The sequence below is a fragment of the Puma concolor genome, chromosome A1 (assembly GCF_028749965.1).
Source record: "Puma concolor isolate L17-30 chromosome A1, mPumCon1.1.hap2, whole genome shotgun sequence".
NCBI lineage: Eukaryota > Metazoa > Chordata > Mammalia > Carnivora > Felidae > Puma > Puma concolor.
In genome coordinates this window covers 73831032-73853699 of record NC_141667.1, presented here as the reverse complement: position 1 = coordinate 73853699, position 22668 = coordinate 73831032, and the positions used below count along the sequence as shown (strand labels likewise).

General features: G+C 34.4%; 1 long non-coding RNA gene across 1 annotated transcript in view; it reads right to left on the bottom strand.

Moving 5' to 3' along the window:
- The window catches only part of LOC147584238 (uncharacterized), a 170959-nt gene extending 148966 nt beyond the window's left edge, over positions 1-21993 (bottom strand). Inside the window, exon 1 of the long non-coding RNA XR_015255258.1 lies at positions 21896-21993. This is a non-coding gene — a long non-coding RNA (uncharacterized LOC147584238). The remainder of the gene's footprint in view (positions 1-21895) is intronic.
- Positions 21994-22668: the final 675 nt, after the last annotated feature.

Below are 22668 nucleotides of genomic sequence, written 5' to 3'. Positions count from 1 at the left end.
TATTAATTTGATTTTCAAATTGTTCTTTGCTAGTGTACTAAAATGCAATTGATTTTAGTATGTTGATCTTATATCTGTAACTCAACTAATTTTTTTATTTGTTATAATAAGTATACAGATTGGGAAGTAAGAAATAAACTGTCTTTGTTCACAGAAGATATGACTGTTGTGTACAATATCTGAGAGAACAGAAAAAAGTCTGCTACTACTAAGTGATTATAGTAAGGTAGCAGGATACAAGGTTAATATAGAAAAGTCAACTGCTTTCCTATACACTAACACCTAGAAACTGAAATTTGAAATAAAAAACACAATGCCATTTAGATCAGCACGCACTAAAATGAAGTACTTCAGAGTAAATCTCACAAACTATGCACAAGGTCTATCTAAGGAAAAAGACAAAATCTATTAAATGAATACATTAAAAACCTAAATAAATGGGGAGATATTCCATGTTCATGGAAAGAAAAACCCAATATTGTAAAGTCAGTTTTTCCCAACTTGATCTATGGATTCAATGCAGTTCCCTAAGTCCCAGAAAGTTATTTTACAGATACCTTCAAAGTGATTCTAAAGTTTACATGGGAGGCAGGGAGGGGCAAAAGACCCAAAATAATCAATACAATATTTGAAGAGAAAAATCATGTTGGAGGATGGACTCTACTCCAAGGCTTATTATAAAGCTACAACAATCAAGACAGTGTGGTACTGGTGAAAGAATAGAGAAATAGATGAATAGAACATAATAGGGAGTCCAGAAATAGACCCCCAGAAATATAGTGAATTTATTTTTGGACAAATGGTGCTGGAGCAACTGGACATTCACACACCAAAAAACGAATCAACACAGGCCTTACAACCTTCATAAAAGTTAACTCAAAATGGACCATCAACCTAAATGTAAAATGCAAAATTAGAAACCTTCTAGAAAAATACATAGGAAAAAGTTAGATGACCTTGGGAATGGTGGGGCCTTTTTAGACACAAAAAAAGGCAGAAACCATGAAAGAAATAATTGATAATCTTGGCTTTATTAAAATTAAAAACTTCTGTTCTGTAAAAGATAATGTCAAGATAATGAGACAAAAAGCCACAGACTGGGAGAAATCATTTTCAAAAGACACATCTGATAAAGCACTATTATCCAAAATATACAAAGAACTCTTAAAACTCAAAAGTAAGAAAACAACCTGATTTTTACAAATGGGCCAAAGTCCTTAATAAACACCTCACCAAAGATGCCATATGGAGGGCAAAAAAGCATATAAAAACACAATGGAAATTAAACAATGCGTCACTACTATTCACTTACTAGAATGGCCAAAATCCATGTTAAATGAGAACGGGAAAGTGGCCCCTTCCCTGAGTCATGTTCTCAGGAACACTCTGGAACTTCTCGATTTTGGCATTTTAATTAGAACTAAGCTGTAAAACAGGACTAATCACCTCCATCCTTGGGACAATCACAACTTATTTTCCCAGTCACTTTTGGGATCAGATTGACCACAACTGGTATCTCACCCACACAAATATGAAATCACTGTCACGTCCCTGAGAGATGGCTGCCCAAGACTGGGACAGAAGTTCATAACAATTACATATTTGTATATATTGCAAAATGATCACCACAATACAGGCCCCCAACTATGTGGCCAGGTGGAAGGAGGACCTGTACTAGAAACTGACCCAGTGAACAATCCTTTGGATGGGCAGTTATGGGAGCCCATCAAGTGCATGCCTTGCAGGAACATCACAGAAAGAGGAGCACCAGACAAGGAGAACAATCCAGGGCACTCTTCCACAATAAGACCTCGCCTGCAGATACCATCCATATTATCCCCAATGCGAGGCTGCTGCCTCTAACACCTGTCACCCAGCCCTGGCTCATGGAGCCCACCTACCTGGTGGAGATCCAGCGTCAGGGTCAAGTGGCTACTGGCTTCTAAGGTGTCCTGAAGGATGCGGGGCCATATCTGCAAGGAGTCCCTGGTGGCAGGCACCCCCAATGCTTGCCGTAAAGGCCTACTTTGCCTGCTAAGGAGTGCTTTGCCTCACCACTCACCTCACGTCCCACGTGGGCAGAGAAGCTTTCTTCGGAACATGTTTGACCGCTGCCAAATACTGCCCTGAGACCCCTTGTGCCTGTTTGACCACTAAATACTGCTCTGAGACCCCTGGCCAGGTCGGGGCGGCGTCAGAGGCGTGCAAACTGAAGGACCCAAAGCAGCCCCGCAAACTTCCGGGGAAATTGTAGGCGGCCTTCCCGGCAGCCCCCACGCCCGCGCACCCGAGGATCTGCCCTTGCAGCAAGCCCTAGCGTTCTCGCTGTCCTCCTCCCTCTCCTCTCCCTCTCCTCGTTCTCCTCCCAGAGCCTACTCTGGGTTGCAGTAAGGATGAGCTTGACAGCTTTTGTAGTCCCGCCCGGTGTCATTGCACAACATTAACACTTGAGGCCCTTTCTTTTGATATTGATTTTGAGGTTTCGGAAACAATGGAGATGCCCTGCAGCTGAGACTTATTTGACGGGCGGGAAGGGGGGAGGGGTTGGGACACCCAACACTTTTTTTTTCAATTATTCAAGAGGGAAACTCAAATGTCCCCCCAATTTTTTATAAATAAAAGCATTAAGAAGTTAATCCAGTCTAGATTAAGGATAACAAAGTTATGATAATTTTGGAGTTAAAAGTTCCAAAAACTGAAATCTTTTAAAATATATTGATGTTGGGGCATCTGGGTGGCTCAATCAGTTAAGTGTCCGACTCTTGGTTTAGGCTCAGGTCGTGATCTCATGGTTTGTGAGTTTGAGCCCCACATCCGGCTGTGTGCTGACAGTGCAGAGCCTTCTTGGGGTCTATCTCACCCTCTCTCTGCCCCTCCCCAGCTCTCTCTGTCTCTCTCTCTTACAATAAATAAATAAGCTTAATTTTTTTTTTTAAATAATAAAATAAAAATAAAATATATTGATGTTTGGGGCGCCTGGGATAGCTCAGTCAGGTAAGTGTCCAGCTTTGGCTCAGGTCACAATCTTACCACTGGTGAATTCCAGCCCCCTCTTAGGCTCTGTGCTGACAGCTCAGAGCCTGAAGCCTGTCTCACATTCTATGTGTCCCCCTCTCTTTCTCTGGCTCTCCCCTGCTCGCTCACTCTCTCTCTCTCTCAAAAATGAATTAAACATTAAAAATATATATATACATTGATGTTTGTAAGATAGAGATACTCGCTTTGTGATGTTTAATTTCGTCATACTTTAAAAACATCACACTTTGTCTCATTTTTGCACAACTTTTTAAAACAATCTCATGGCAGTCCAGTGACATACAAAACAAGTAAAATGTACTATCTCTTTGACAAATTTAATTTAATTATGATAATATGACTAAATTATTTTCCTATTCCAAATCATATTAAACATCTGGTCTCATAACCTACGATTATAATTTGCTTCATTTTCAAGAACTCATTTTATCATAAAGGAAATGTAGATTATAGCCATATAATACATTTGAAGTGTTAAATCCTAGTGTTTTGCAAGGCAACCTTGGGTAACATGGCCTGTTTTCTGCAAAGAGAAATGTTATGTTATGAATCACTAAAAATTTATGAAAAGACCTTGATTATTTTTCATTGTTTTTTCTTTAAGTCACAGCATATTAAATTATCATTGCTTTCTCTAGTGTTTCAGTTTAATTTCTGTACTTGAATTTTATGTGTACAAAAGCATTAAAACTTCATATATGATCACAGGTTAAGAATGGTTACACTAAGGGGTGCCTGTGCGGCTCAGTCGGTTGGGCCTCTGACTTCTGCTCAGGTCATGATCTAAGGGCTTGTGAGTTCGAGCCCCACTTGGGGCTCTGTGCTGACAGCTCACAGCCTGGGGCCTGCTTCAGATTCTGTGTCCCTCTCTCTCTCTGCCCCTCCCCCGCTCATGTTCTGTCTCTCTTTCTCTCAAGAATAAATAAACATTAAAAAAAAAAAAAAAGAATGGTGCACTAAATATTCTGAAGTCATTTACTATAGTTTTCCTTTAAAACCATGGCATGCTGAAAGGAAAATCTATGAAGCTACAAATTGGGGTGATAGAAGATTAGACACAGAAAATGCTCAGAAACAAATAGAATACCTAAAAAATAGTTATAATGCCTATATATTAAACCTATTCACATGCCAATTCTAAACATTCAAGATATTTTGAGGTCTAGAAACTCTCCTTTATGGAGTAAATGTTTAAAGTTTAAGTTAAGAATGTAATACTCAAGTGTAGAAATGACAGAAAACCTAATAGAAAATTCATCATATGCTCCTGAGATGTTTCCTTTTTCATTTCAAATATTTTGTCTTTTTTTGTTGTTAATATGTGCATTGCATTTGGTGCACTAATAAAATGTAATTCTAGTATTTTGTTTTTATTACCATTATTTCAAATATTATATTTCTGTATTCTATTTGCAAATTAATTGTGTATCTGAAACACTTAATAACAGTTTGTCTGAGCCCAAGTCTCATTTTCTTTAAATCACATTTCTGAATCTTATTTTAATTAAGAAATAATTTTTATTGATTGCTACTTGTATCCAATGTAACAAACTACCAAACAAACATCAAGGCAGTACAAGCATAAAAAATAAGCAGAAAGTTATTAACTCAAAAGGCAAAGAAACACTCTAAAAATATGAAGGATGATTTCACAGCTTGTGGGTTCAAGCCCTGTGTCAGGCTGTGTGCTGACAGCTCAGAGCCTGGAGCCTGCTTCAGATTCTGTGTTTCCTCTCTCTCTCCCCCACCCCACTCACGCTGTCTCTCTCTGTCTCTCTCTCAAAAATAATAAACATTTAGTTAAACATGTTTTAAGTAAAAACATGAAGTAAAACAGAAAGGAAAGGATTTTTTTTAATCCTTTCTGAGGACCTTTACAGAAGTTGAAATAGTTGAAGAAAATAGTAGCTTTTGGCCATCCTTTGTGCAAACATCCAGATTCAGGGCAAAACTGAAACTCAGTATATTTAATCTATTACCTACTAGTTGCAAGTATGTCACTATGAGGAGAAACAATTTCTTTCTCACTTTGAGTTCTACAATGAAACTGGAATATATACACTTACCTACACAAACACATATACATGCACACATAACTACATATACATATGTTAGATACACATACATGCAAAGAGTAATATTTACTTTAAAATGTAGCCTTGCACAATTATCTGTATCTTTGAATATATAAGGTTTCCATATATTGCATATATAGTAAAGTATAATATAAATTTAACTGATATAGCAAGTAAATGAAGGAATTGCTAGTGTTCAAAGCCCCAATTTCTAAGAAAAAAATTTAAAAAGCATTCCCTTTAATCCTGAATTTCAAAAGAACCTCCTGGTATCTTTGTCAAGTCTTTCCTTCCAGTGGGAAACAATTAATACTTTCTGACAAAATTTGTTCAACTACATTTGTTCAAATGTATCTGGTGTGAATTTTATGTGTGGGTACTTTGATGAAGGTTTTATGGCACAACATTACTTTCCTTGGTAGTGATTTTGACTTTTCGGTGAAATTGATCTTGGTGTTTGTCCCCATGAGAACACAATCATGCTTTCTTGCTGCTGCAATCAGTGCTTCGTGTTATTTCACAAAACATTCCTTAAAGGAATATATTCTTTCTACTTATCTATAGCGATTTTTTTAATGTGGTAAATTTAAATTTTTGGATGCAATTTGAAAGATGAAATAATTTGTGCCAGACCTAACCTTCAATTCTAAGCAAGTTAAATGTAATCTACTCTTCAAATCAGAACATAAATTTAACTCTATGTGATATTTCTCTTTAAGTTCATATCTTAGTACACACTGTAATGACCTTAAGAGCATTCTTAGAAATTGCTTACCTGTGGGAATGCAAACTAGTGCAGCCGCTCTGGAAAACAGTGTGGAGGTTCCTCAAAAAATTAAAAATAGATCTACCCTATGACCCAGCAATAGCACTGCTAGGAATTTACCAAAGGGATACAGGAGTGCTGGTGTATAGGGTCACTTGTGCCCCAATGTTTATAGCAGCACTCTCAACAATAGCCAAATTATGGAAAGGGCCTAAATGTCCATCAATTAATGAATGGATGAAGAAATTGGGGTTTATAAACACAATGGAATACTACATGGCAATGAGAAAAAATGAAATATGGCCTTTTGTAGCCACATGGGTGGAACTGGAGAGTGTTATGCTAAGTGAAATAAGTCATACAGAGAAAGACAGATACCACATGTTTCCGCTCTTATGTGGATCTTGAGAAACTTAACAGAAGACAATGGGGGAGGGGAAAGGAAAAAAAAAGTTAGAGAGGGAGGGAGCCAAACCATAAAAGACTCTTAAAAACTGAGAACTATCTGAGGGTTGATGGGGGTGGGAGGGAGGGGGTGGGTGGGTGATGGGTATTGAGGAGGGCACCTGTTGGGATGAGCACTGGGTGTTGTCTGGAAACCAATTTGACAATAAATTTCATATTAAAAAATAAATTTAAAAAATTTTAAAACAAAAATAAATAAAAGACTGCTTTTGAACTAAAAAAAGAAAGAAAAAAAAAAAGAAATCGCTTACCTGAATCACAAATAAGTTACACACACAAACACACACACACACACACATACACACACACCTTTTCTTTTTGCTATGATATACAGCTTTGAGCAACTAATTTAGTTGGATAAAAATCTGTTAATATTACCACATTATTTTATTAAGATGTTTGAATATTGTTTTAGATTTTTAGCAGACCTGTCATTCTTTTGGTTAAGATTTAATCACTTCCTAACATGGTAGATCAGACAGATTATTCCTCAAGTGATAGGCACAGCAATGAGCTTCAGTATAGATCAAACTCTTCTGAGTGAAGGACAACAGCCTGCATGATCACAAAGTATCCTCAGATGCAAGCATATGTCAAGACCTGGAACATGTCTGTTCAAAATATGCCTGATCCAATCAAAGATGTCCTTTATATACTTTGGAACCTTAATCAAAGTAGTTGGAAGGGTGGGGTAGTACAGATTAAATAACGATACCAATTTATTTTTGCAAATGTTCATAGAATATTTAGTACGTACAATTTACTATGTTTTGACCAAAAGAACACCTATCAAACTATGATCATTGATTGTATAGTGATTATTTTTCCTTTTTTATATATAAGCAGTTTCCTTAAAAATGACTGTCACTGGCAATTAATATCAAGCACGCTATTCTTTTTGTTGGTATTCAAGTTGTTTTTGTATCCATCTGCAAAAGCAAATTTTAGCATTAGCAAACCCATTATTTCCTTCCAAAAAAATTTACCTCCAAATGAAAATAATCGCTAAGTTTCTCATCTCAAATGAAAACCAAAATGATGTCTCAAATGAAACCAGAATTTTAGAAAAGATTAGAAATATTTTGAAATGTTGAATTGAAACATGTAACCCCACAGTAATTTAACTGAAAAATATTTTCTTCAAATTTGTGTATCCCATATTGTTGACAGGAAGTTTTGCTTCAAATAGTTCACCTGATGAGATGGAAAAAGTGTAAACTCGATATTTTAAATTTAACAGTGTGTTCTCATATACATAAAAATACAGTAAATAAAATAGAGTAACTTATGATACGCATCAATAGTGAGAATTGTAATGATAGTTTTAAATGTCAAATGTAAATTTGAAGATTGAAAATAAATTTCCTACACAGAAATTTACTGAGCATTTGTCAACCATTAAAGCAATGTAAAATGTACAAATCTGGTAGAAAATAGCAAAAGAGAAGAGTATGTTATTTTCTTGAAGATTTTGATAGGATTATATGATCTTGTTATTAAATGTTCTTTTCCTCTTACCTTTTAATAGTTGATAGTTTTCAAACAAATTGTTTTAGCAAAGAAATGTTTGTGTTTCAAGCTTCAATAGCATTTCGTATTCTGTTTGAAATTGAATATGGCAGCTTTGATAAACCCTAAAAAGAATTCTTAAGAAGATTCTACTTTTAGAATCCTTAAGACATTTAAAGAAGGAAGATCATGAGTAGTCACTTCTACTCTGAAAACAATTTTTATATTTGTTTTATTTTATTTTGAGAGAGAGAGTGCATGCACATGGGGGAGAGGCAGAGAGAGAGGGAGAGAGATCCCAAGCAGGCTCCATACTCTGTGCAGAGCTCAACATGGGGCTCAATCTCACAATCCTGAGATCATGACCTGAGCCAAAATCAAGAGTCAGTCACTTAACCCACTGAGCAACCCAGGAACCCCAACTCTGAAAATGATTCTTATATTTATGGCACACTTGGAAATTTATATTGTGAGAAGCAAGAAAACATGACCAAACAGCATGTCTTATGAAATACAGGATCTTAGTTCTAGTACATAAAGTCAACTTTATTTTATTTTAAGGGGAGACTGTTTGGTTTTTGAGATGATCAAGGGAAAAGAAGATAAGCCTTCTGTATATCTGCGACCAAAAAAAAAAAAAACTACATTGAATTCAAATAAGTTTCTAATGTAATTCCTTCATCCGACATTTCTGTATCATAGTCTAAAGAAATAGGATACTACTATGATCCTACTGTCATTTTTTGTCTTATAGTCACTAAACACTACTATTATGTCGGCCTCCCGCTAACCTATTAGTTAGTAACACTATTCCTTACACCCTCATGAAAATAAATGAAAAATCACCATAGACAAAATTGTGATGTCCTTAATAATTCACTTTGACTGAATACCTTTTCAACATTTATTATTCACATTTGTTAGGGAGATTAATGCATATTTATCCTGTGTCAACTGGGAATTTATGATTCTGTTAAAGAGATTAGCTACATAGTTATCATGTGTTAACTGGGTGACTACATTTTTTATACTATTCTTACTGGATTGTAGTGTACAAAGATTGTGGTATGTTTAAATACCAAATATGTGATCTTTGGCAAGTAATTTAACCATTCCTATAAAATGGAAATAAACATAGTACCTTCCCACACAGCTTAAGTAGATCAATGTATATACATTAGTTAGTTCCTTTGTCATTAAACTAGTAAGAAATTCACTTTATAAATTAATTAATATGAGAAAATTTGACACCTAATAATGTCCTCTAGAAATTTTCAGGGTGATATAATTGAGACACATGGTTAAATCTCATTGAAAATTAGTACCTCTGTTTTAACATAAAGTCAACCTGGGAAATCAAAATGTTTATTACCTACAAATCTGAAATTTTTCTTAGGAATAGTAAACTACAAATTATTCCAAATATTCTACCATTGTAAAAAGATAATTGTCCTTTATTTTCCTCAAATTGAAGTCCAGATTCATCTTCAACCTCTATATAAATAGAAAGAATATTTAGAACATACAAAATAATGTGTAATAATGTCAGATTGATTTTGCTCCTCGACAACTCACCTAAAATCTTCCTTTGCTGGTTATATATTATTCTTAATTCTGGGGTTTTTTTAGGGTTGTCTTCCTAAGATAAGTGGCTTTTAAAGTTAGTGACAGATTGTTGCAGATGGAGAGGCAAATTACTGCCACACTGTTGTTATCTCTTAATTGACCAGTAATAGGGGCTATATCATCATGTTCCTAGACACACGGCTTCTTCTGTGACCAGAATACGGTTAGCAAATGCAGCAGTGCCTTTACATAGAAAATATCCAATTAACTTTTTCCATTTGATATTAGCCGTAAATCCTCTCTTCTATCTGAACACTTTTGTTTCAGTCCTATTCAGCAATATTGAGGTGTGGGAGGTTGGCCAGAAAGGATGACAAAAATAACGGAGAAGCCTGAATTCTTTGCTGAGATGGAACCAGGTACTTCAAGGCACCTGGGCTGCCTGATAACAGTTGTCTTCTACCCTGCATATTGGCTCAGTCTTCTTTCTAGATTTACAAAGTAAATAAAATTACTATTGGTTCTCATATGCAGTTGTGAGTCTAAAGTTGTGGAAATGATAATCTCACTAAGGCTCAGCCTTTTCTTCTGCCTGTAGGCAGTCTCTTATCAATTTCTGGGACTTTACTCCTCAGGCCCATATGAAGGAGCATTTTTATTAAATTAGTTAAAAGATCCTTCACTGAGAGCTCTAGGAATATGGTTTTAAATTTCACATTCATGAAACTTTAATCTGTTTTTCCAAAATAGGACTGCAGTGATAGAATACTCATACAGAGACTAGCAAGCTTCCACATGGGAGTCTGTGTCTGAACTTGGTTTGTCAAACATTTACTTATAATTAACACAACTAATAATATTTAAATTGACAATTACAAGCTTATAATGATTTTTCATATTGGGAGAGAAGACTAGACAGAGGGTAAAGGTATAAATTATTAACAACCAGCAGTGGGAGATGTTTGCTATTTTGTGGTGGACAGCTGTGTTCAGACATGATTACTTAGTGGTCTTCTTGTTTTTGTTTTGATCCATCATAGTCAGAGTAACCTTGTTTACTCTATCATAGATTTACCCCAATTCTTGACAGCAAAACAATCTGGAACAAGTCCCCAGTTCTTAAGCCCTGCCTCAAATCATCTCTAACATGCTCTTGCTGAGACTTCCCATGGTTCCCCAAGGAGTGTCTACTTTGTTGCAACAAATAATAAATCTAACTTGTTAACCTATAGGAGTGTTCAAGCTGGTCTTTGAGTAGAGGTGATTGGCATGCTATTATTTGGAACTTCATCTTTGTAATAATATACCAATATGCCACTACAACTTTTATCTCATCCAATAAGCAAACCTATGAATGAAATTATGGAAGACTAAATTCAGTAAGGCATAATTTTTCTGTGAAAAAACGGTCATTGAGGCAATAAATGATCAGATTAATTCAAACTGCTTTTTTGAGATGTGCTTTAAATTGGTTCTGTACTCCCTTGGTCATATTGAGTTAAGCTCTAAGTGTCATGGTTTATAGAGAACTTTCCCACACATGGCTCGGGTTCTAGTAAGGAAAACAAATGTGCGTGGAACTGTAGTTACAGGGACATTGTGAGCACCACATGAAAACATTTTAAAGGAACACAGAGATGGTTAGAGTGGAATGATGTGTAAATCCTTGATTCAAGATTTGCTATAATATGTATTTTGGCAATCTTCATTGCTCTCAATCTTTTAATCAAATATAAACTACTGAACACTAAAATATTGTGAGAAGCTATAAAGTTCTAATACAGACTTTAAAAGATATTCACTACAAGGAGAAACTACAGAGAACACAAATAAATATATTAAGAATCAATTTCATAGAAGGTCAAAATCAATCAATGATATATACTTATTTGAGAAGATATGTGAAATAACCAAGGGATTAAAAACTAGTTAGCTCTTTTTAGTTATTTTACTAACATCACCAATTTCCATTTGTGATGTAATACAGAAACAAAATATGTGAACATGAATTAATTTTTGTGACTTTTTTTGAAATTTATAGAAACAAATGTTTAATTTCATGTGTAAATATTTTTAAATTTTATCTTCCAAATTACATTTTTGGCATTTAATTATGCATGGAATGTACTAGAAAATGTTTGAACAAGTAGCACTAATCATTAGGTAACCCAAAGTACCTATTTTATAGTAGGACATAAAAATCCTCAATAAGTAACCAGATTGCTCTTTGTCAAATAATACAGAATTGTTGTTAAGGAAAAGTTAACCTGTAAAAACTGGTATAGTTTGAGTACGTGTATATTTTTTAAATCTGTTTTTGTGGTCAGTTTAATTTGCATTTGAATACAAACAACTGAAATGACTTCACATTAGTAAAATTGAATGGGTGGTAAAGAATAATAATTACCTTATCTCTTTAGGTCTGGAGAAAAGTAAATGTTTTTCCTATTTTTTCTTATTTTTTATATTTAATATTATGTTTACAGAAAATAAAAGTAACTCCCCTAATACATGATATTCTGTCTTGCACAAATGAAACATTCTATATTTACAGGACCTAAAACAGAAAAAAAAAAAAAAAATCAGGACGACAGCTGATAACATTTCAGTGTGATTTACTCACTGCATTTTATTTTTGCTGAAAATTTTTTAAAGCTGACAGTAATGTTTATTGTGTTGCAAGTTACTTTTTTATCATTTTTTTTCCTGTAAATAGTAACTACTAGCATTTTCAGTCTGTTTTTGGTGAGACAATCTATTGAAAAGTAGATGTTGTTTCAGAGGAAGTTGGGATTTTGCAACTTTAGTCTTATCAATGAATGGGAGCCACAAAAAGAGAAAGATCTGAAAATGAAATATGAGAAGCTTCAAATAGATCAGCTGAATAAACTGTATTATTGATTTTTTAAGCTTTTTTTATTATCATTTTGGTCAGTTTATATGGTATTCTGAAACTCTGTTTTGCTAATGCTATAAAAATTCACTTCAAGAGCATGATAGAAAGTCAGTAATACTTTAAGACTTTTATCACATTAGTAACTTTCTTATGATATTAGAAATTCAATAAAGGACAGAAAAGTCACTGATCCTATAGCTAAATTGCTAATATAATGCAGCACTTACCACTATGACATGAAATATGCATTTTACTCCGATGCTTTAAAGCTTTCAATTTTTCTTTTCTAGCCCTTTGAGAGACTTTTCTTTTGGTATATTTTTTAACAATAAATATACAATAATGTGTAAAAGTTCACAAATAGTAAAACAGCAGGACATTGATTCTTCTAAAGAGAAGAAAAATGTCATCAAAGACATTTGTGTGCCTGGGCTCATATAGCAAGAACTCATGTTTGTACTAGAATACTTAAAAAGACAAAAAGCTACCAAAGCATTAAAAACTAGTTGTAACAAGATCATATTTCAAAATCTTGTATTTACTAATTGAAATAAGGAATATTTACTAATTGCATTTCAATTAGAGTGTTTTGAAAAATAACTTAAAGGATTAGTATCACATAGTAAATACTCAGAATATATAACACAATCTCTGATACTCATGAGCTTTGTTTATTAGAAAAAATGGGTGTAGGGAAGCCTGGGCGGTTTAGTTGATTGAGCATCTGACTCTTGATCTGGGCTCAGTTCATGATCTTACAATCCTGAGTTTAAGCCCTGATCTCAGGCTTCCTGAGTTGGAGCTCAGTTTCAAGTATGTCTCTCCCTGTCTCTGACCCTTCCCAGCTCACACAGGCTCTCACAGGCTCGCGCACACTAGCGTGCTCTCTACCTACCTCTCTCGCTCTCTCTCAAAATAAATAAATAAACTTTGAAAAAAAAAGAAAGAAAAATGGGTGTACATTACAGCAAATTCTATCTGGAGTGACAACTGAAATTCTGTTCATCTCTATCAAATCAACATTTTGTTAAATACCTAATCTGTGCCAAAATGCTTACAAGTAAAGTGACCTGTGCCAATAAGGCAATCTTTTATTGCATCTTTCCAGTAACCAAAATCTTCAATATACAAAATGTCATATTCATTTATTCATTCTTTCATTCATGAAATATCTATGGCACAATTACTATATACCTTTAAACAGGCACTTTGCAATGAGATTAGTATATAGTGTTGAACAAGGCAGACAAATAAAGTGTGTGAAATATAATGAATTATTTCAGGTAAATTCTAGGAAATTGGTGTAAAGGAATAATATAACAGCAAATGATGGGATTGGTGATGTGGTCTGGGAAGACTTCACTGAAAAGGTGTTATTTTGATGGAGACCTAAAAAAATGAGGAAGAGACATTTATAAAGGAAGTGGTGCCTGGGTGGTTTAGTCTTTTGAGCATTCAACTCTTGATTTCAGTTCAGGTCATGATATCAAGGTTCTTGAGATTGAGCCCAACATCGAGCTATGACTGGAGCCAGCTTAGGATTCTCTCTCTCTCTCTCTCTCTGGTCCTCCTGTTCTTACTTTCTCTCTCTTTTTATCTCAAAATAAATACATAAACATTTTTTTAAAAAAAATAATAAGGTAAAGGAGACAATCAAACAAACAAACAAAAAAACCCTAAAACTTGGGGACCCCTGGGTGGCTCAGTTGGTTAAGAGTCTGACTCTTCATCTCAGCTCAGGTCTTGATCTCAGGGTTGTGCGTTCAAGCCCCATGTTAGGCTCCACACTCTGCATGGAGCCTACTTAAAAAAATTAAAAAACAAATCAAAACAAAACACTAAAATTTGGAAAAAAAATTTGCTTCAAAGAAATAATATACAACGCTATTAAAAAATACATCTTATTAAAATTGTATCCAATGGTTATCAGAGCTATTTTTCATGGATCCCTTTTAATATAATGATTAATACCAGAACAGGCATAAAAGTAGTTCCTGCAACATAAATACATGAAGAGAGAATGTAACCATGAAGCAAGCTGATTAATGCAATAAAGCCAGGCACTGAAAACAACATGTATTGCTGAATTGAAAGCGCAGAGTGGGACTGAGAGAAACGAATTGGTTGAAAGAAATTTTATGAAGCTCTTAGACACCAAGAAGTCTCTGTGTGGTAAATTTCCTTACTTCAGCAGAAGATTAGGGGTTTCTCTCTGGAGAGAACAAACCAAAAACAATGTAGTCTTAGTGACACCAAACATGGCCAAGGAAGGAGTAGTGGGCTGTACTGATAAGAATGAAACCAAAATAAATATCTACACAAACAACAGTAAGAAGAAAATGTTACAGTGCAGCTGCGTGGCCCAATTGGTTGATCATCTGACTTGGGCTCAGCTCGTGATCTCACAGTTCCTGAGTTTGAGCCCTGCATCAGATGAGCTCCAGCCCCATTTCTGGTGAGCCCCACTTTCTCTCTCTCTCTCTCTCTCTCTCTCTGCCCCTCACTCACTTATGCCCTCTCTCTGAAGAAGAAGAAGGAGAAGGAGAAGGAGAAGAAGAAGGAGAAGAAGTTACAAAGGAGCAATGCTTTGAGAATACTAGGGGTTGGGGAATAATGATGAGTCAGAGAGATATATATAGAAAACTATACATCAAAAGTAAAAGTAGAATGAAACTTTTTTTTCAATTTTTGAATGTTAAAAAAAATTACTGCTATGCACTTTTTCTATGAACTAAAAATTGTTGATACCAGGCTTCACAAAATGAAACAGTAGCCAATCAACAAACAGGGAACAACAGTAGCAGTAAGATCAATGATATGAAGAACAACTAAATGAAACAGGAGATAAAAAATATGTGGGTGGGATAAAAACTTAGCAGAGTAATTGACAAGGGGAGTGATGCTTAAGTTATATATTAACCATTAAGAATGACCAGGCAAGAGGGACACCTGGGTGGCTCAGATGGTTAAGTGTCTGACTTCCACTCAGGTCATGATCTCAGTGTTCTTGGATTCCAAGTGTCTGACAACGCAGAGCCTGGAACCTGCTTCAGTTTCCCTCTCTCTCTGACCCTCCCCCTGCTTGTGCTCTGTCTCTGTCTCTCTCTTTCTCTCTGTCTCAAAAAATAAAGTAAGCATAAAAAAAAAAAGAATGACCAGGCAAGATTGGTGAATACCAATCTCCAGTTACATGTCTCTAAGTAAAGGGAAACTATGGAAAGGTATAAGATTTCTCATTTAAAAAAATTATTTGAAAACTTTAATAAGAAACAAATTCAAAATGGTAGAAAATATGACAAGCTTTATATCTTTTTTCCTTAAGTATACCAACAAGATTTTTCAAATAGGCAAAAATGATAAAATTCACACAGTTAAACAGACCATGTAAAAATTACCTGGGCAATAGTTTTAAAAAAATGCAACTGTCAAGAGTGTCTAAACAAATTTTAACTTTACTATAATGATATATTACATAAAACAAATTAAAATCAATGCATGAACAGATAGCAAATCAATGGAAAGTAAACACAATTCAGAAAGATATCCAAGTACATAAAGAATTTAATATATGATATGATATAAAAAAGTATATATGGTAAAGAAGACATATCAAAGCAGTGAAGAAAGGAATGAAGTGGAAAAAATTAAAATAATTAGCCAATCCTCTGGAAAAATATCATCATCAAAAATTTTGAAATCCACGTGGATTAAACTAAAAATATGAAGGATATAACATTTTAAACATTGTAACCAAAACAATGAGAGTCAGAAAACAAATGGTTTCTTGAATGTGTTGAATTCTATAAATAAACGAAATTAACTTTTAGGAAAAAGATTTTAAAAAGACAATTTCAGGCAAACAAACATTAGGAGTAAATGAAGCTCACTAAAGAAATATTATTATTAACAAAACTTTAAAAATTGTGTATTGTGAGTTTTATAAATATAAATTAAAGTTGCAATAATCTTACAAATAAGTCAGGAGTAGAGTGAATATATAAATATGTACTAACGCATTCAAATTTACTTTAGACTTTGGTAAGTCAAGAAGGCATGTTTCAAACTCTGGATTGTACTAAAGCAAATAGAAGAGGAAATTTATGTTTAAATTACAATCAAACCAAAAATGTAACCAAAACAATAACAAAACAGGTGCAAAGTAAGCAATAAAAATAAATTTAAAATTAAATAGATCAATAATGAGGTCAAATGTAAATAATATATATGCTCCAATTTATTTTTTTTAATTTTTAATGTTTATTTATTTTTGAGACAGAGAGAGACAGAGCATGAGTGGGGGAAGGGCAGAGAGAACAGAGCCCAACACAGGGCTAGAACTCACGTACTGCTAGATCATGACCTGAGCCAAAGTCAGATGCTTAACTGACTGAGCCAACCAGGCGCCCCTATATGCTCCAATTTACAGATAAATTTGTGAAACAAGAAAGAAAAAAAATGTATATATATACATATATATATGCATATAAATGTATGTATATATATATGTATATATATACACATTTTTGAGGGACATAGATAAAATATATGAATACAGAAAGGTTAAATGTGAAAAACTGGAAAACAACATATTATACCAATACTAAGCAAAAGAAAGATGGAAGGCCACATTCATATCACATAAATAGATGTTAAGGTAGAAAAATGCTGTCAATGATACAGAAATGGCAAAATGATAACAACTTGATGGAAAGACAAGACAATTCTTTAAGGTGATGTCTAACTTATTGTATAGTCTGAAAATACATGAAGCAAAATAATTAAAGCTTTATTTATTTGTAGAAAAACAAATGGCCCTGAGTAGCTAAAATCTGTAGGAAAAGATAATAATAAGCTTCTCTTTGTTTTGAAAAGAATATTCATTTTAGTATGCATATAAGTGGTTTGAACAAAACACACGATCCCATTGACATACGTGAAATACTACACCAAAAGCCGTGGGATACATATTCTTTGCGAATTTGAAGGGAATATTTAAATATTGCCATTTTACTGGGCAAAAAATAATTGTTTTCTATGAACATAAGGAATTAAGCTGAAAATCAAAACCAAAATCAATTTAAACAAAACCGACTAGTATTTCCATTTGGGACTATAAAGAATTTGGAAGTTGTCAATTCTGTTTTCACAACAGTAAAATTGCTGAAGAAATGTCCAGCAAATCTTTTCAGAACCATCAGAGAACTCAGGTGACAGGACAAATCACTGCTCTGAAATCTGGGGAGACATGTGAAAACAGACATCTCAGCTTAACAGGACCAGAGGCTGCTAAAGACAGTAATTGGTAACATGTTTGAAGGGCAATTGTTGAATTGCTGGAAGGTGAGTGTGGGCAAGTTTCTGAGTTCAAATACTTGGCCTTCCAGACATGGGAGATCCACCTTCCAATACACGAACACACACACACACACACACACACACACACACACGCGCGCATGTTGGTTTTACCTCCAGGAGCTTCACCAGATTCTCTCAGTGAAAATTAGAGAAAAATTCCCTACTGCTTCTGGCCTGAAAAAGAAAGGGGGAAAGACATTCTGAAATATTCCCCGAGCATTCTGTTGTTAACAAAGACCACCCCTCAAGAGGAAGTATTTAACCAGAGCCTGAACTGACATGACAGAAGAGCAATTAGTCAACCCTATCCCCCACGAGCTTTCTTGTCTCACAAAAGAGGAGGGAACAAAAAGGCTGAAAAAAATGATCCTGAAGGTCACATTCCCAGTACTCTAGACCACTAAGAAAAAAAAAGTGTTAATCATGAGATTTTAGATTATAGAGATCATTGTATACCTTACAACCACATCAACAGGGCTCCAGTGTAATAGTAAAAAAATAGTGGATGAAACCTGAGAAAGCTGCATGACACAGACTGTATTTAAAAAGGAGTTTCTAGGGAAACCCAAAGACAAGAGGGGAGAAAAATAAGGACATTCGAAGAAATTGAAGCCTCTGACACCTACAGCTACGACAAACATTAAACATACACACTTCTTCGCCAGAAAATAAAAAACTCACACTAAATGTCCATCTATTTCGTTCTTATTACTCAGTACGTTCCTATCTGACTTCCAACAGAACATTATAAAACACACTACAGGAAAAAGTAAGAAAAATACAGTCTAAATAGGCAAAGCAAGGATTGAGAATCAGATATGGCAGAGAATTTGGAATTATTAGACAAGGAATTTAAAATAATTATGATGATCATCTAATGGCTCTAAGGGAAAAAGTAGAAAACATGCAACAGATGAGTAATGCAAGTGGAGAGATGGACACTCTATGCAAGAATCAAAAGAAAATACTAGAAATAATAAAGTACAATAACAGAAATGAAAAGTGTATTTGATTGGCTAATCAGTAGACTGGACATGGCTGAGGGAAAGAATCAGTGAGCTCAAAGATATCTGATCAATAACTTCCCAAACTGAAATGCAAAGAGAAAAGAAAAATGAGTGAAAAAAAAATAGAACAGAGCCCTGGAGAACTGTGGGACGAACATAAAAGATGCAGCATATATGAAATGAGAATACTAGAAGGAGGAGGGAGAAAGGGACTGAAATAGTATTTTATTTTTTTTCAACGTTTATTTATTTATTTTTGGGACAGAGAGAGATGGAGCATGAACGGGGGAGGGGCAGAGAGAGAGGGAGACACAGAATCGGAAACAGGCTCCAGGCCTTGAGCCATCAGCCCAGAGCCTGACGCGGGGCTGGAACTCACGGACCGCGAGATCGTGACCTGGCTGAAGTCGGATGCTTAACCGACTGCGCCACCCAGGCGCCCCTGAAATATTATTTTAAATTATAATGGGTGATCATCTTTTTTAATTAAAGGCAGACACAAACCATACATTCAGGAAGGTAAGAGAATATCAGGCAGGAGAAATAGTCATTCATATATATATATATATATATATACACACACACATCTAGGCATATCAGGTTCAAACTTCAAAAGACCAAAGGAAGAAAAAGAAACAAAATCTTGAAAAAGCCAAAGACAAGAGCATATTATCTATACAGAAACAAAGAGTGACATCACACTTCTCAGAAACCACATAAATAGGACGAAAGTGGAGTGAAATATCTAAAATGTAGAAAGAAAAAGGCTGCCAAATCAGAGGTCTGTATCTAGTGAAATTATTCTTCAAAAGTGAAAGACAAAAAGAGAAATAGTTTCCCAGAAAAGCAAACGTGAGAAAACTTGTTTCTAGTAAACCTGCCTTGCAATAAATGTTAAAGTTCTTCGGAGAAAATGAAATTGGTGTATCAGAAACTCAGATTTACAAAATAATGAAGAGCATTAGACAAGGAATACTAAAGTCAAATATTTTATTTATTTTTCATGTTTAACTGAGGTAATAGATAACTCTATTCAAAATAATACTGGCAACAATGTACTGACAGATGATACAGTGTGAATAAGTGAAATGAATAACAGCAATGTTATACCAGAAGGGTAGGGAGAGGTGGGAATATTCTATTATAATCTATCTGCACTATCTTTCAAGTGGTATGGTATGTTTTGAAATGGATTTAGAAATATTTATGAAAATATTTATAAATCTATATTGCAAATGTATATTACAAGTGTAAGGCAATCAACTTAAAAAATGTAATTGATAAGCTAAGAGGGGAGAATAAATGGAATCATATAAAATGCTCAATAAAACCAGAGAAGGCAGAAGAAAAAGAAAGCTGAGAGTGGAGAGTGGAGACCTGCTTGGGTTTCTCTCTCTCCCTCTGCTCTTCTCCCCTGATCATACTCACTCTCTCCTAAAAAATTTTTCAAAAAAGAAATAAAATAAAAAGAAATCAAGAACAATTACAACAAATATAAAACACAAATGTGATCGATAATAATCCAACTATATCAATAATCAATTGAAATGAGAATGGTCTAAATATACCAGATAAAAGAGAGACTAAGAGAGTGAATTAAAGAAAAAGACTCAACTGTATGTTGTTTATAAGAAATCTGCTTTACAAATAAAGACATAGATTACAATTAAAAGGATGGAAAAAGATATACTATGCTCACACTAACACAAAGATAGCTAGAGTAACTATATTAATTTTAAGTAAAACAGACTTCAGAGTGAGAAAAATGGCCAGGAACAAAGAGAGGCATTAAATAATGATAAAGTAGTTAATTGTACAAGGCAATAGAGCAATCCTTAAAGCCTATATGCCTAACAAGAAAGTGTCAAATATGGGAGGTAAAATTGGGAGCACTGCAAGGGGAAATAGAGGAATCCACACAAATAGAGATGACTCATCTTTGACAAAGGGGCAAAGGAAATTAATAGAGAAAAGATAGTCTTTTCAACAAATGGTACATTTGGGCCTCTACATAAAAATAAAAAAGAATCTAGACACAGACCTTACAACTTCCACAAAGTGAACTCAAAGTGGATCACAGCCCTAAAGTCAAAACACAAAACCGTAAAATTCCTAGAAGATAACGTAAGAGAAAACCCACCTATTCTGAAAAGGCCACGTCCTGTATGATTCCATCTATCTGACATTCTCAAAAAGACAATATTATAGAGAGACTAAAAACATCAGTGGAGCCAGCAGCTGGGGGGAGGGGAGGAAGGATACACTGATGAAGCCCTGGGGATTTTTAGGATAGAGATACAATTCTGTATGATGCCTTAAAGATGGACACATGACATTATGCATTTGTGAAAACCCTTAGAACTGTGGAATGCAAAAAGCGAACCCTCATGCAAAGTATAGAATTTAGCTAATTGAGGCGCCTGGATGGCTCAGTCGGTTAAGCCACTCTGACTCCTGATTTTGGCTCAGGTCATGGTCTCACGATTAGTGGCTTCAAGCTCCTTGTAGAGCTCCACACTGACAATGCAGAGCCTGCTTGGAATTGTCTTTCTCTCCCTCCCTCTCTGCCCCTCCCCCACTGGTGTGCACGTGCATGTGCTTTCTCTCTCTCGCTCGCTCGTTCAAAATAAATAAATAAACCTAAAAAAAGAATTGAGTTAATAAAAATTAATTAAAAAACAAAAATAAGTAAAACGTTGTATATTTGGAAATTAAGAAAAAACAACACTCAACCTATGGTCAAAGAAAAACCACAATGGAAACTAAAAAATAATTTTGGCTGAAGAATAATAAAAATACAAACACATGCAAGAAAAACTAAAACCATGTTTAAGAGGAAATTTATTTTGGTACATACTTTATGGTTTACAAATCAGACCAAAATAGCCAATTGAACCTAGAGAATCTTAAAAAAAGGAAAATTAAAATAAAGAATATAGGAGAAAATAATAAAATCTAAAACAAACATAATACAGAGAACATTTACAAAGCTCAAAGTTGGTATTTTGAAAAGAAACAAAATGGGACACTGCTTCAGACTGCACACACATTAAAATTAGGTAATAAGATGATATTATGGTGGAATTTATGACTATACATTTGAATATTTAATTAAAATGGATGAATTCTTAAAAAGCACAAGTTACCAAAATTTTTTAATAAAGAAATAGAAATTTTGATTAGTTTGATATCTGTTAAATACAACGGATTCAGTACTTACCAAAGGAAAATGAAAACCCAGATAACTTCACCATGAATTCTCAAAAGGAAGAAACAAACTCAGCTGAAACCTTTTGTAGTTCTGGCCACTGGAACTGTGAGAGAACAAACAATGAATGAATCCCTGTTGTTTTAAGCCACCCAGTTTGTGGTAATTTGTTATTCCAACCCTAGAAAACAAATATAGAAGCAACATTGTCTATCTTTATTTAGGCTGCAGTTACTTAAATGTTTCTTTGATTTTTGTTTTTCTCTCTCTCATGTGAAGTGTTATGTTTCAATGAAAAGAGGAACAATTAATAATTTAAACCATAAAAATATTAAATGAAAGCATGGGACATTATTATTATCATAGTCTCAGAGCAAGGAAAGTTTTTCTAAGCAAGATACACAATGGAAAAAATTGCCATAAATGTAATTGATAATTTTGATGATATATTTTAAGGTTTTCATTTCTTAAGATACCAAAAAGCCCAAAGTCAAACAATAAACCAGGAAAACATACTTGCAACATGTCTGCAACACACATGCACATATGCACACATGCACACACATACATAACAACTATAGACCCTTTAAAAAATGTTAAAGCCTTCATATAAACAAATTGACAAATACGTGAAAAACATGCTCAACATACTTATGATTAAGACATGCATGTTAGAAGTCTAGTAAAGATATTTATACCTATCAGCTTAATTAATATCTATCCTAACAAGATCTGGGAATGAATTATTCTCACCTATTTTGGGCTGGAATATTAATTACTTCAAA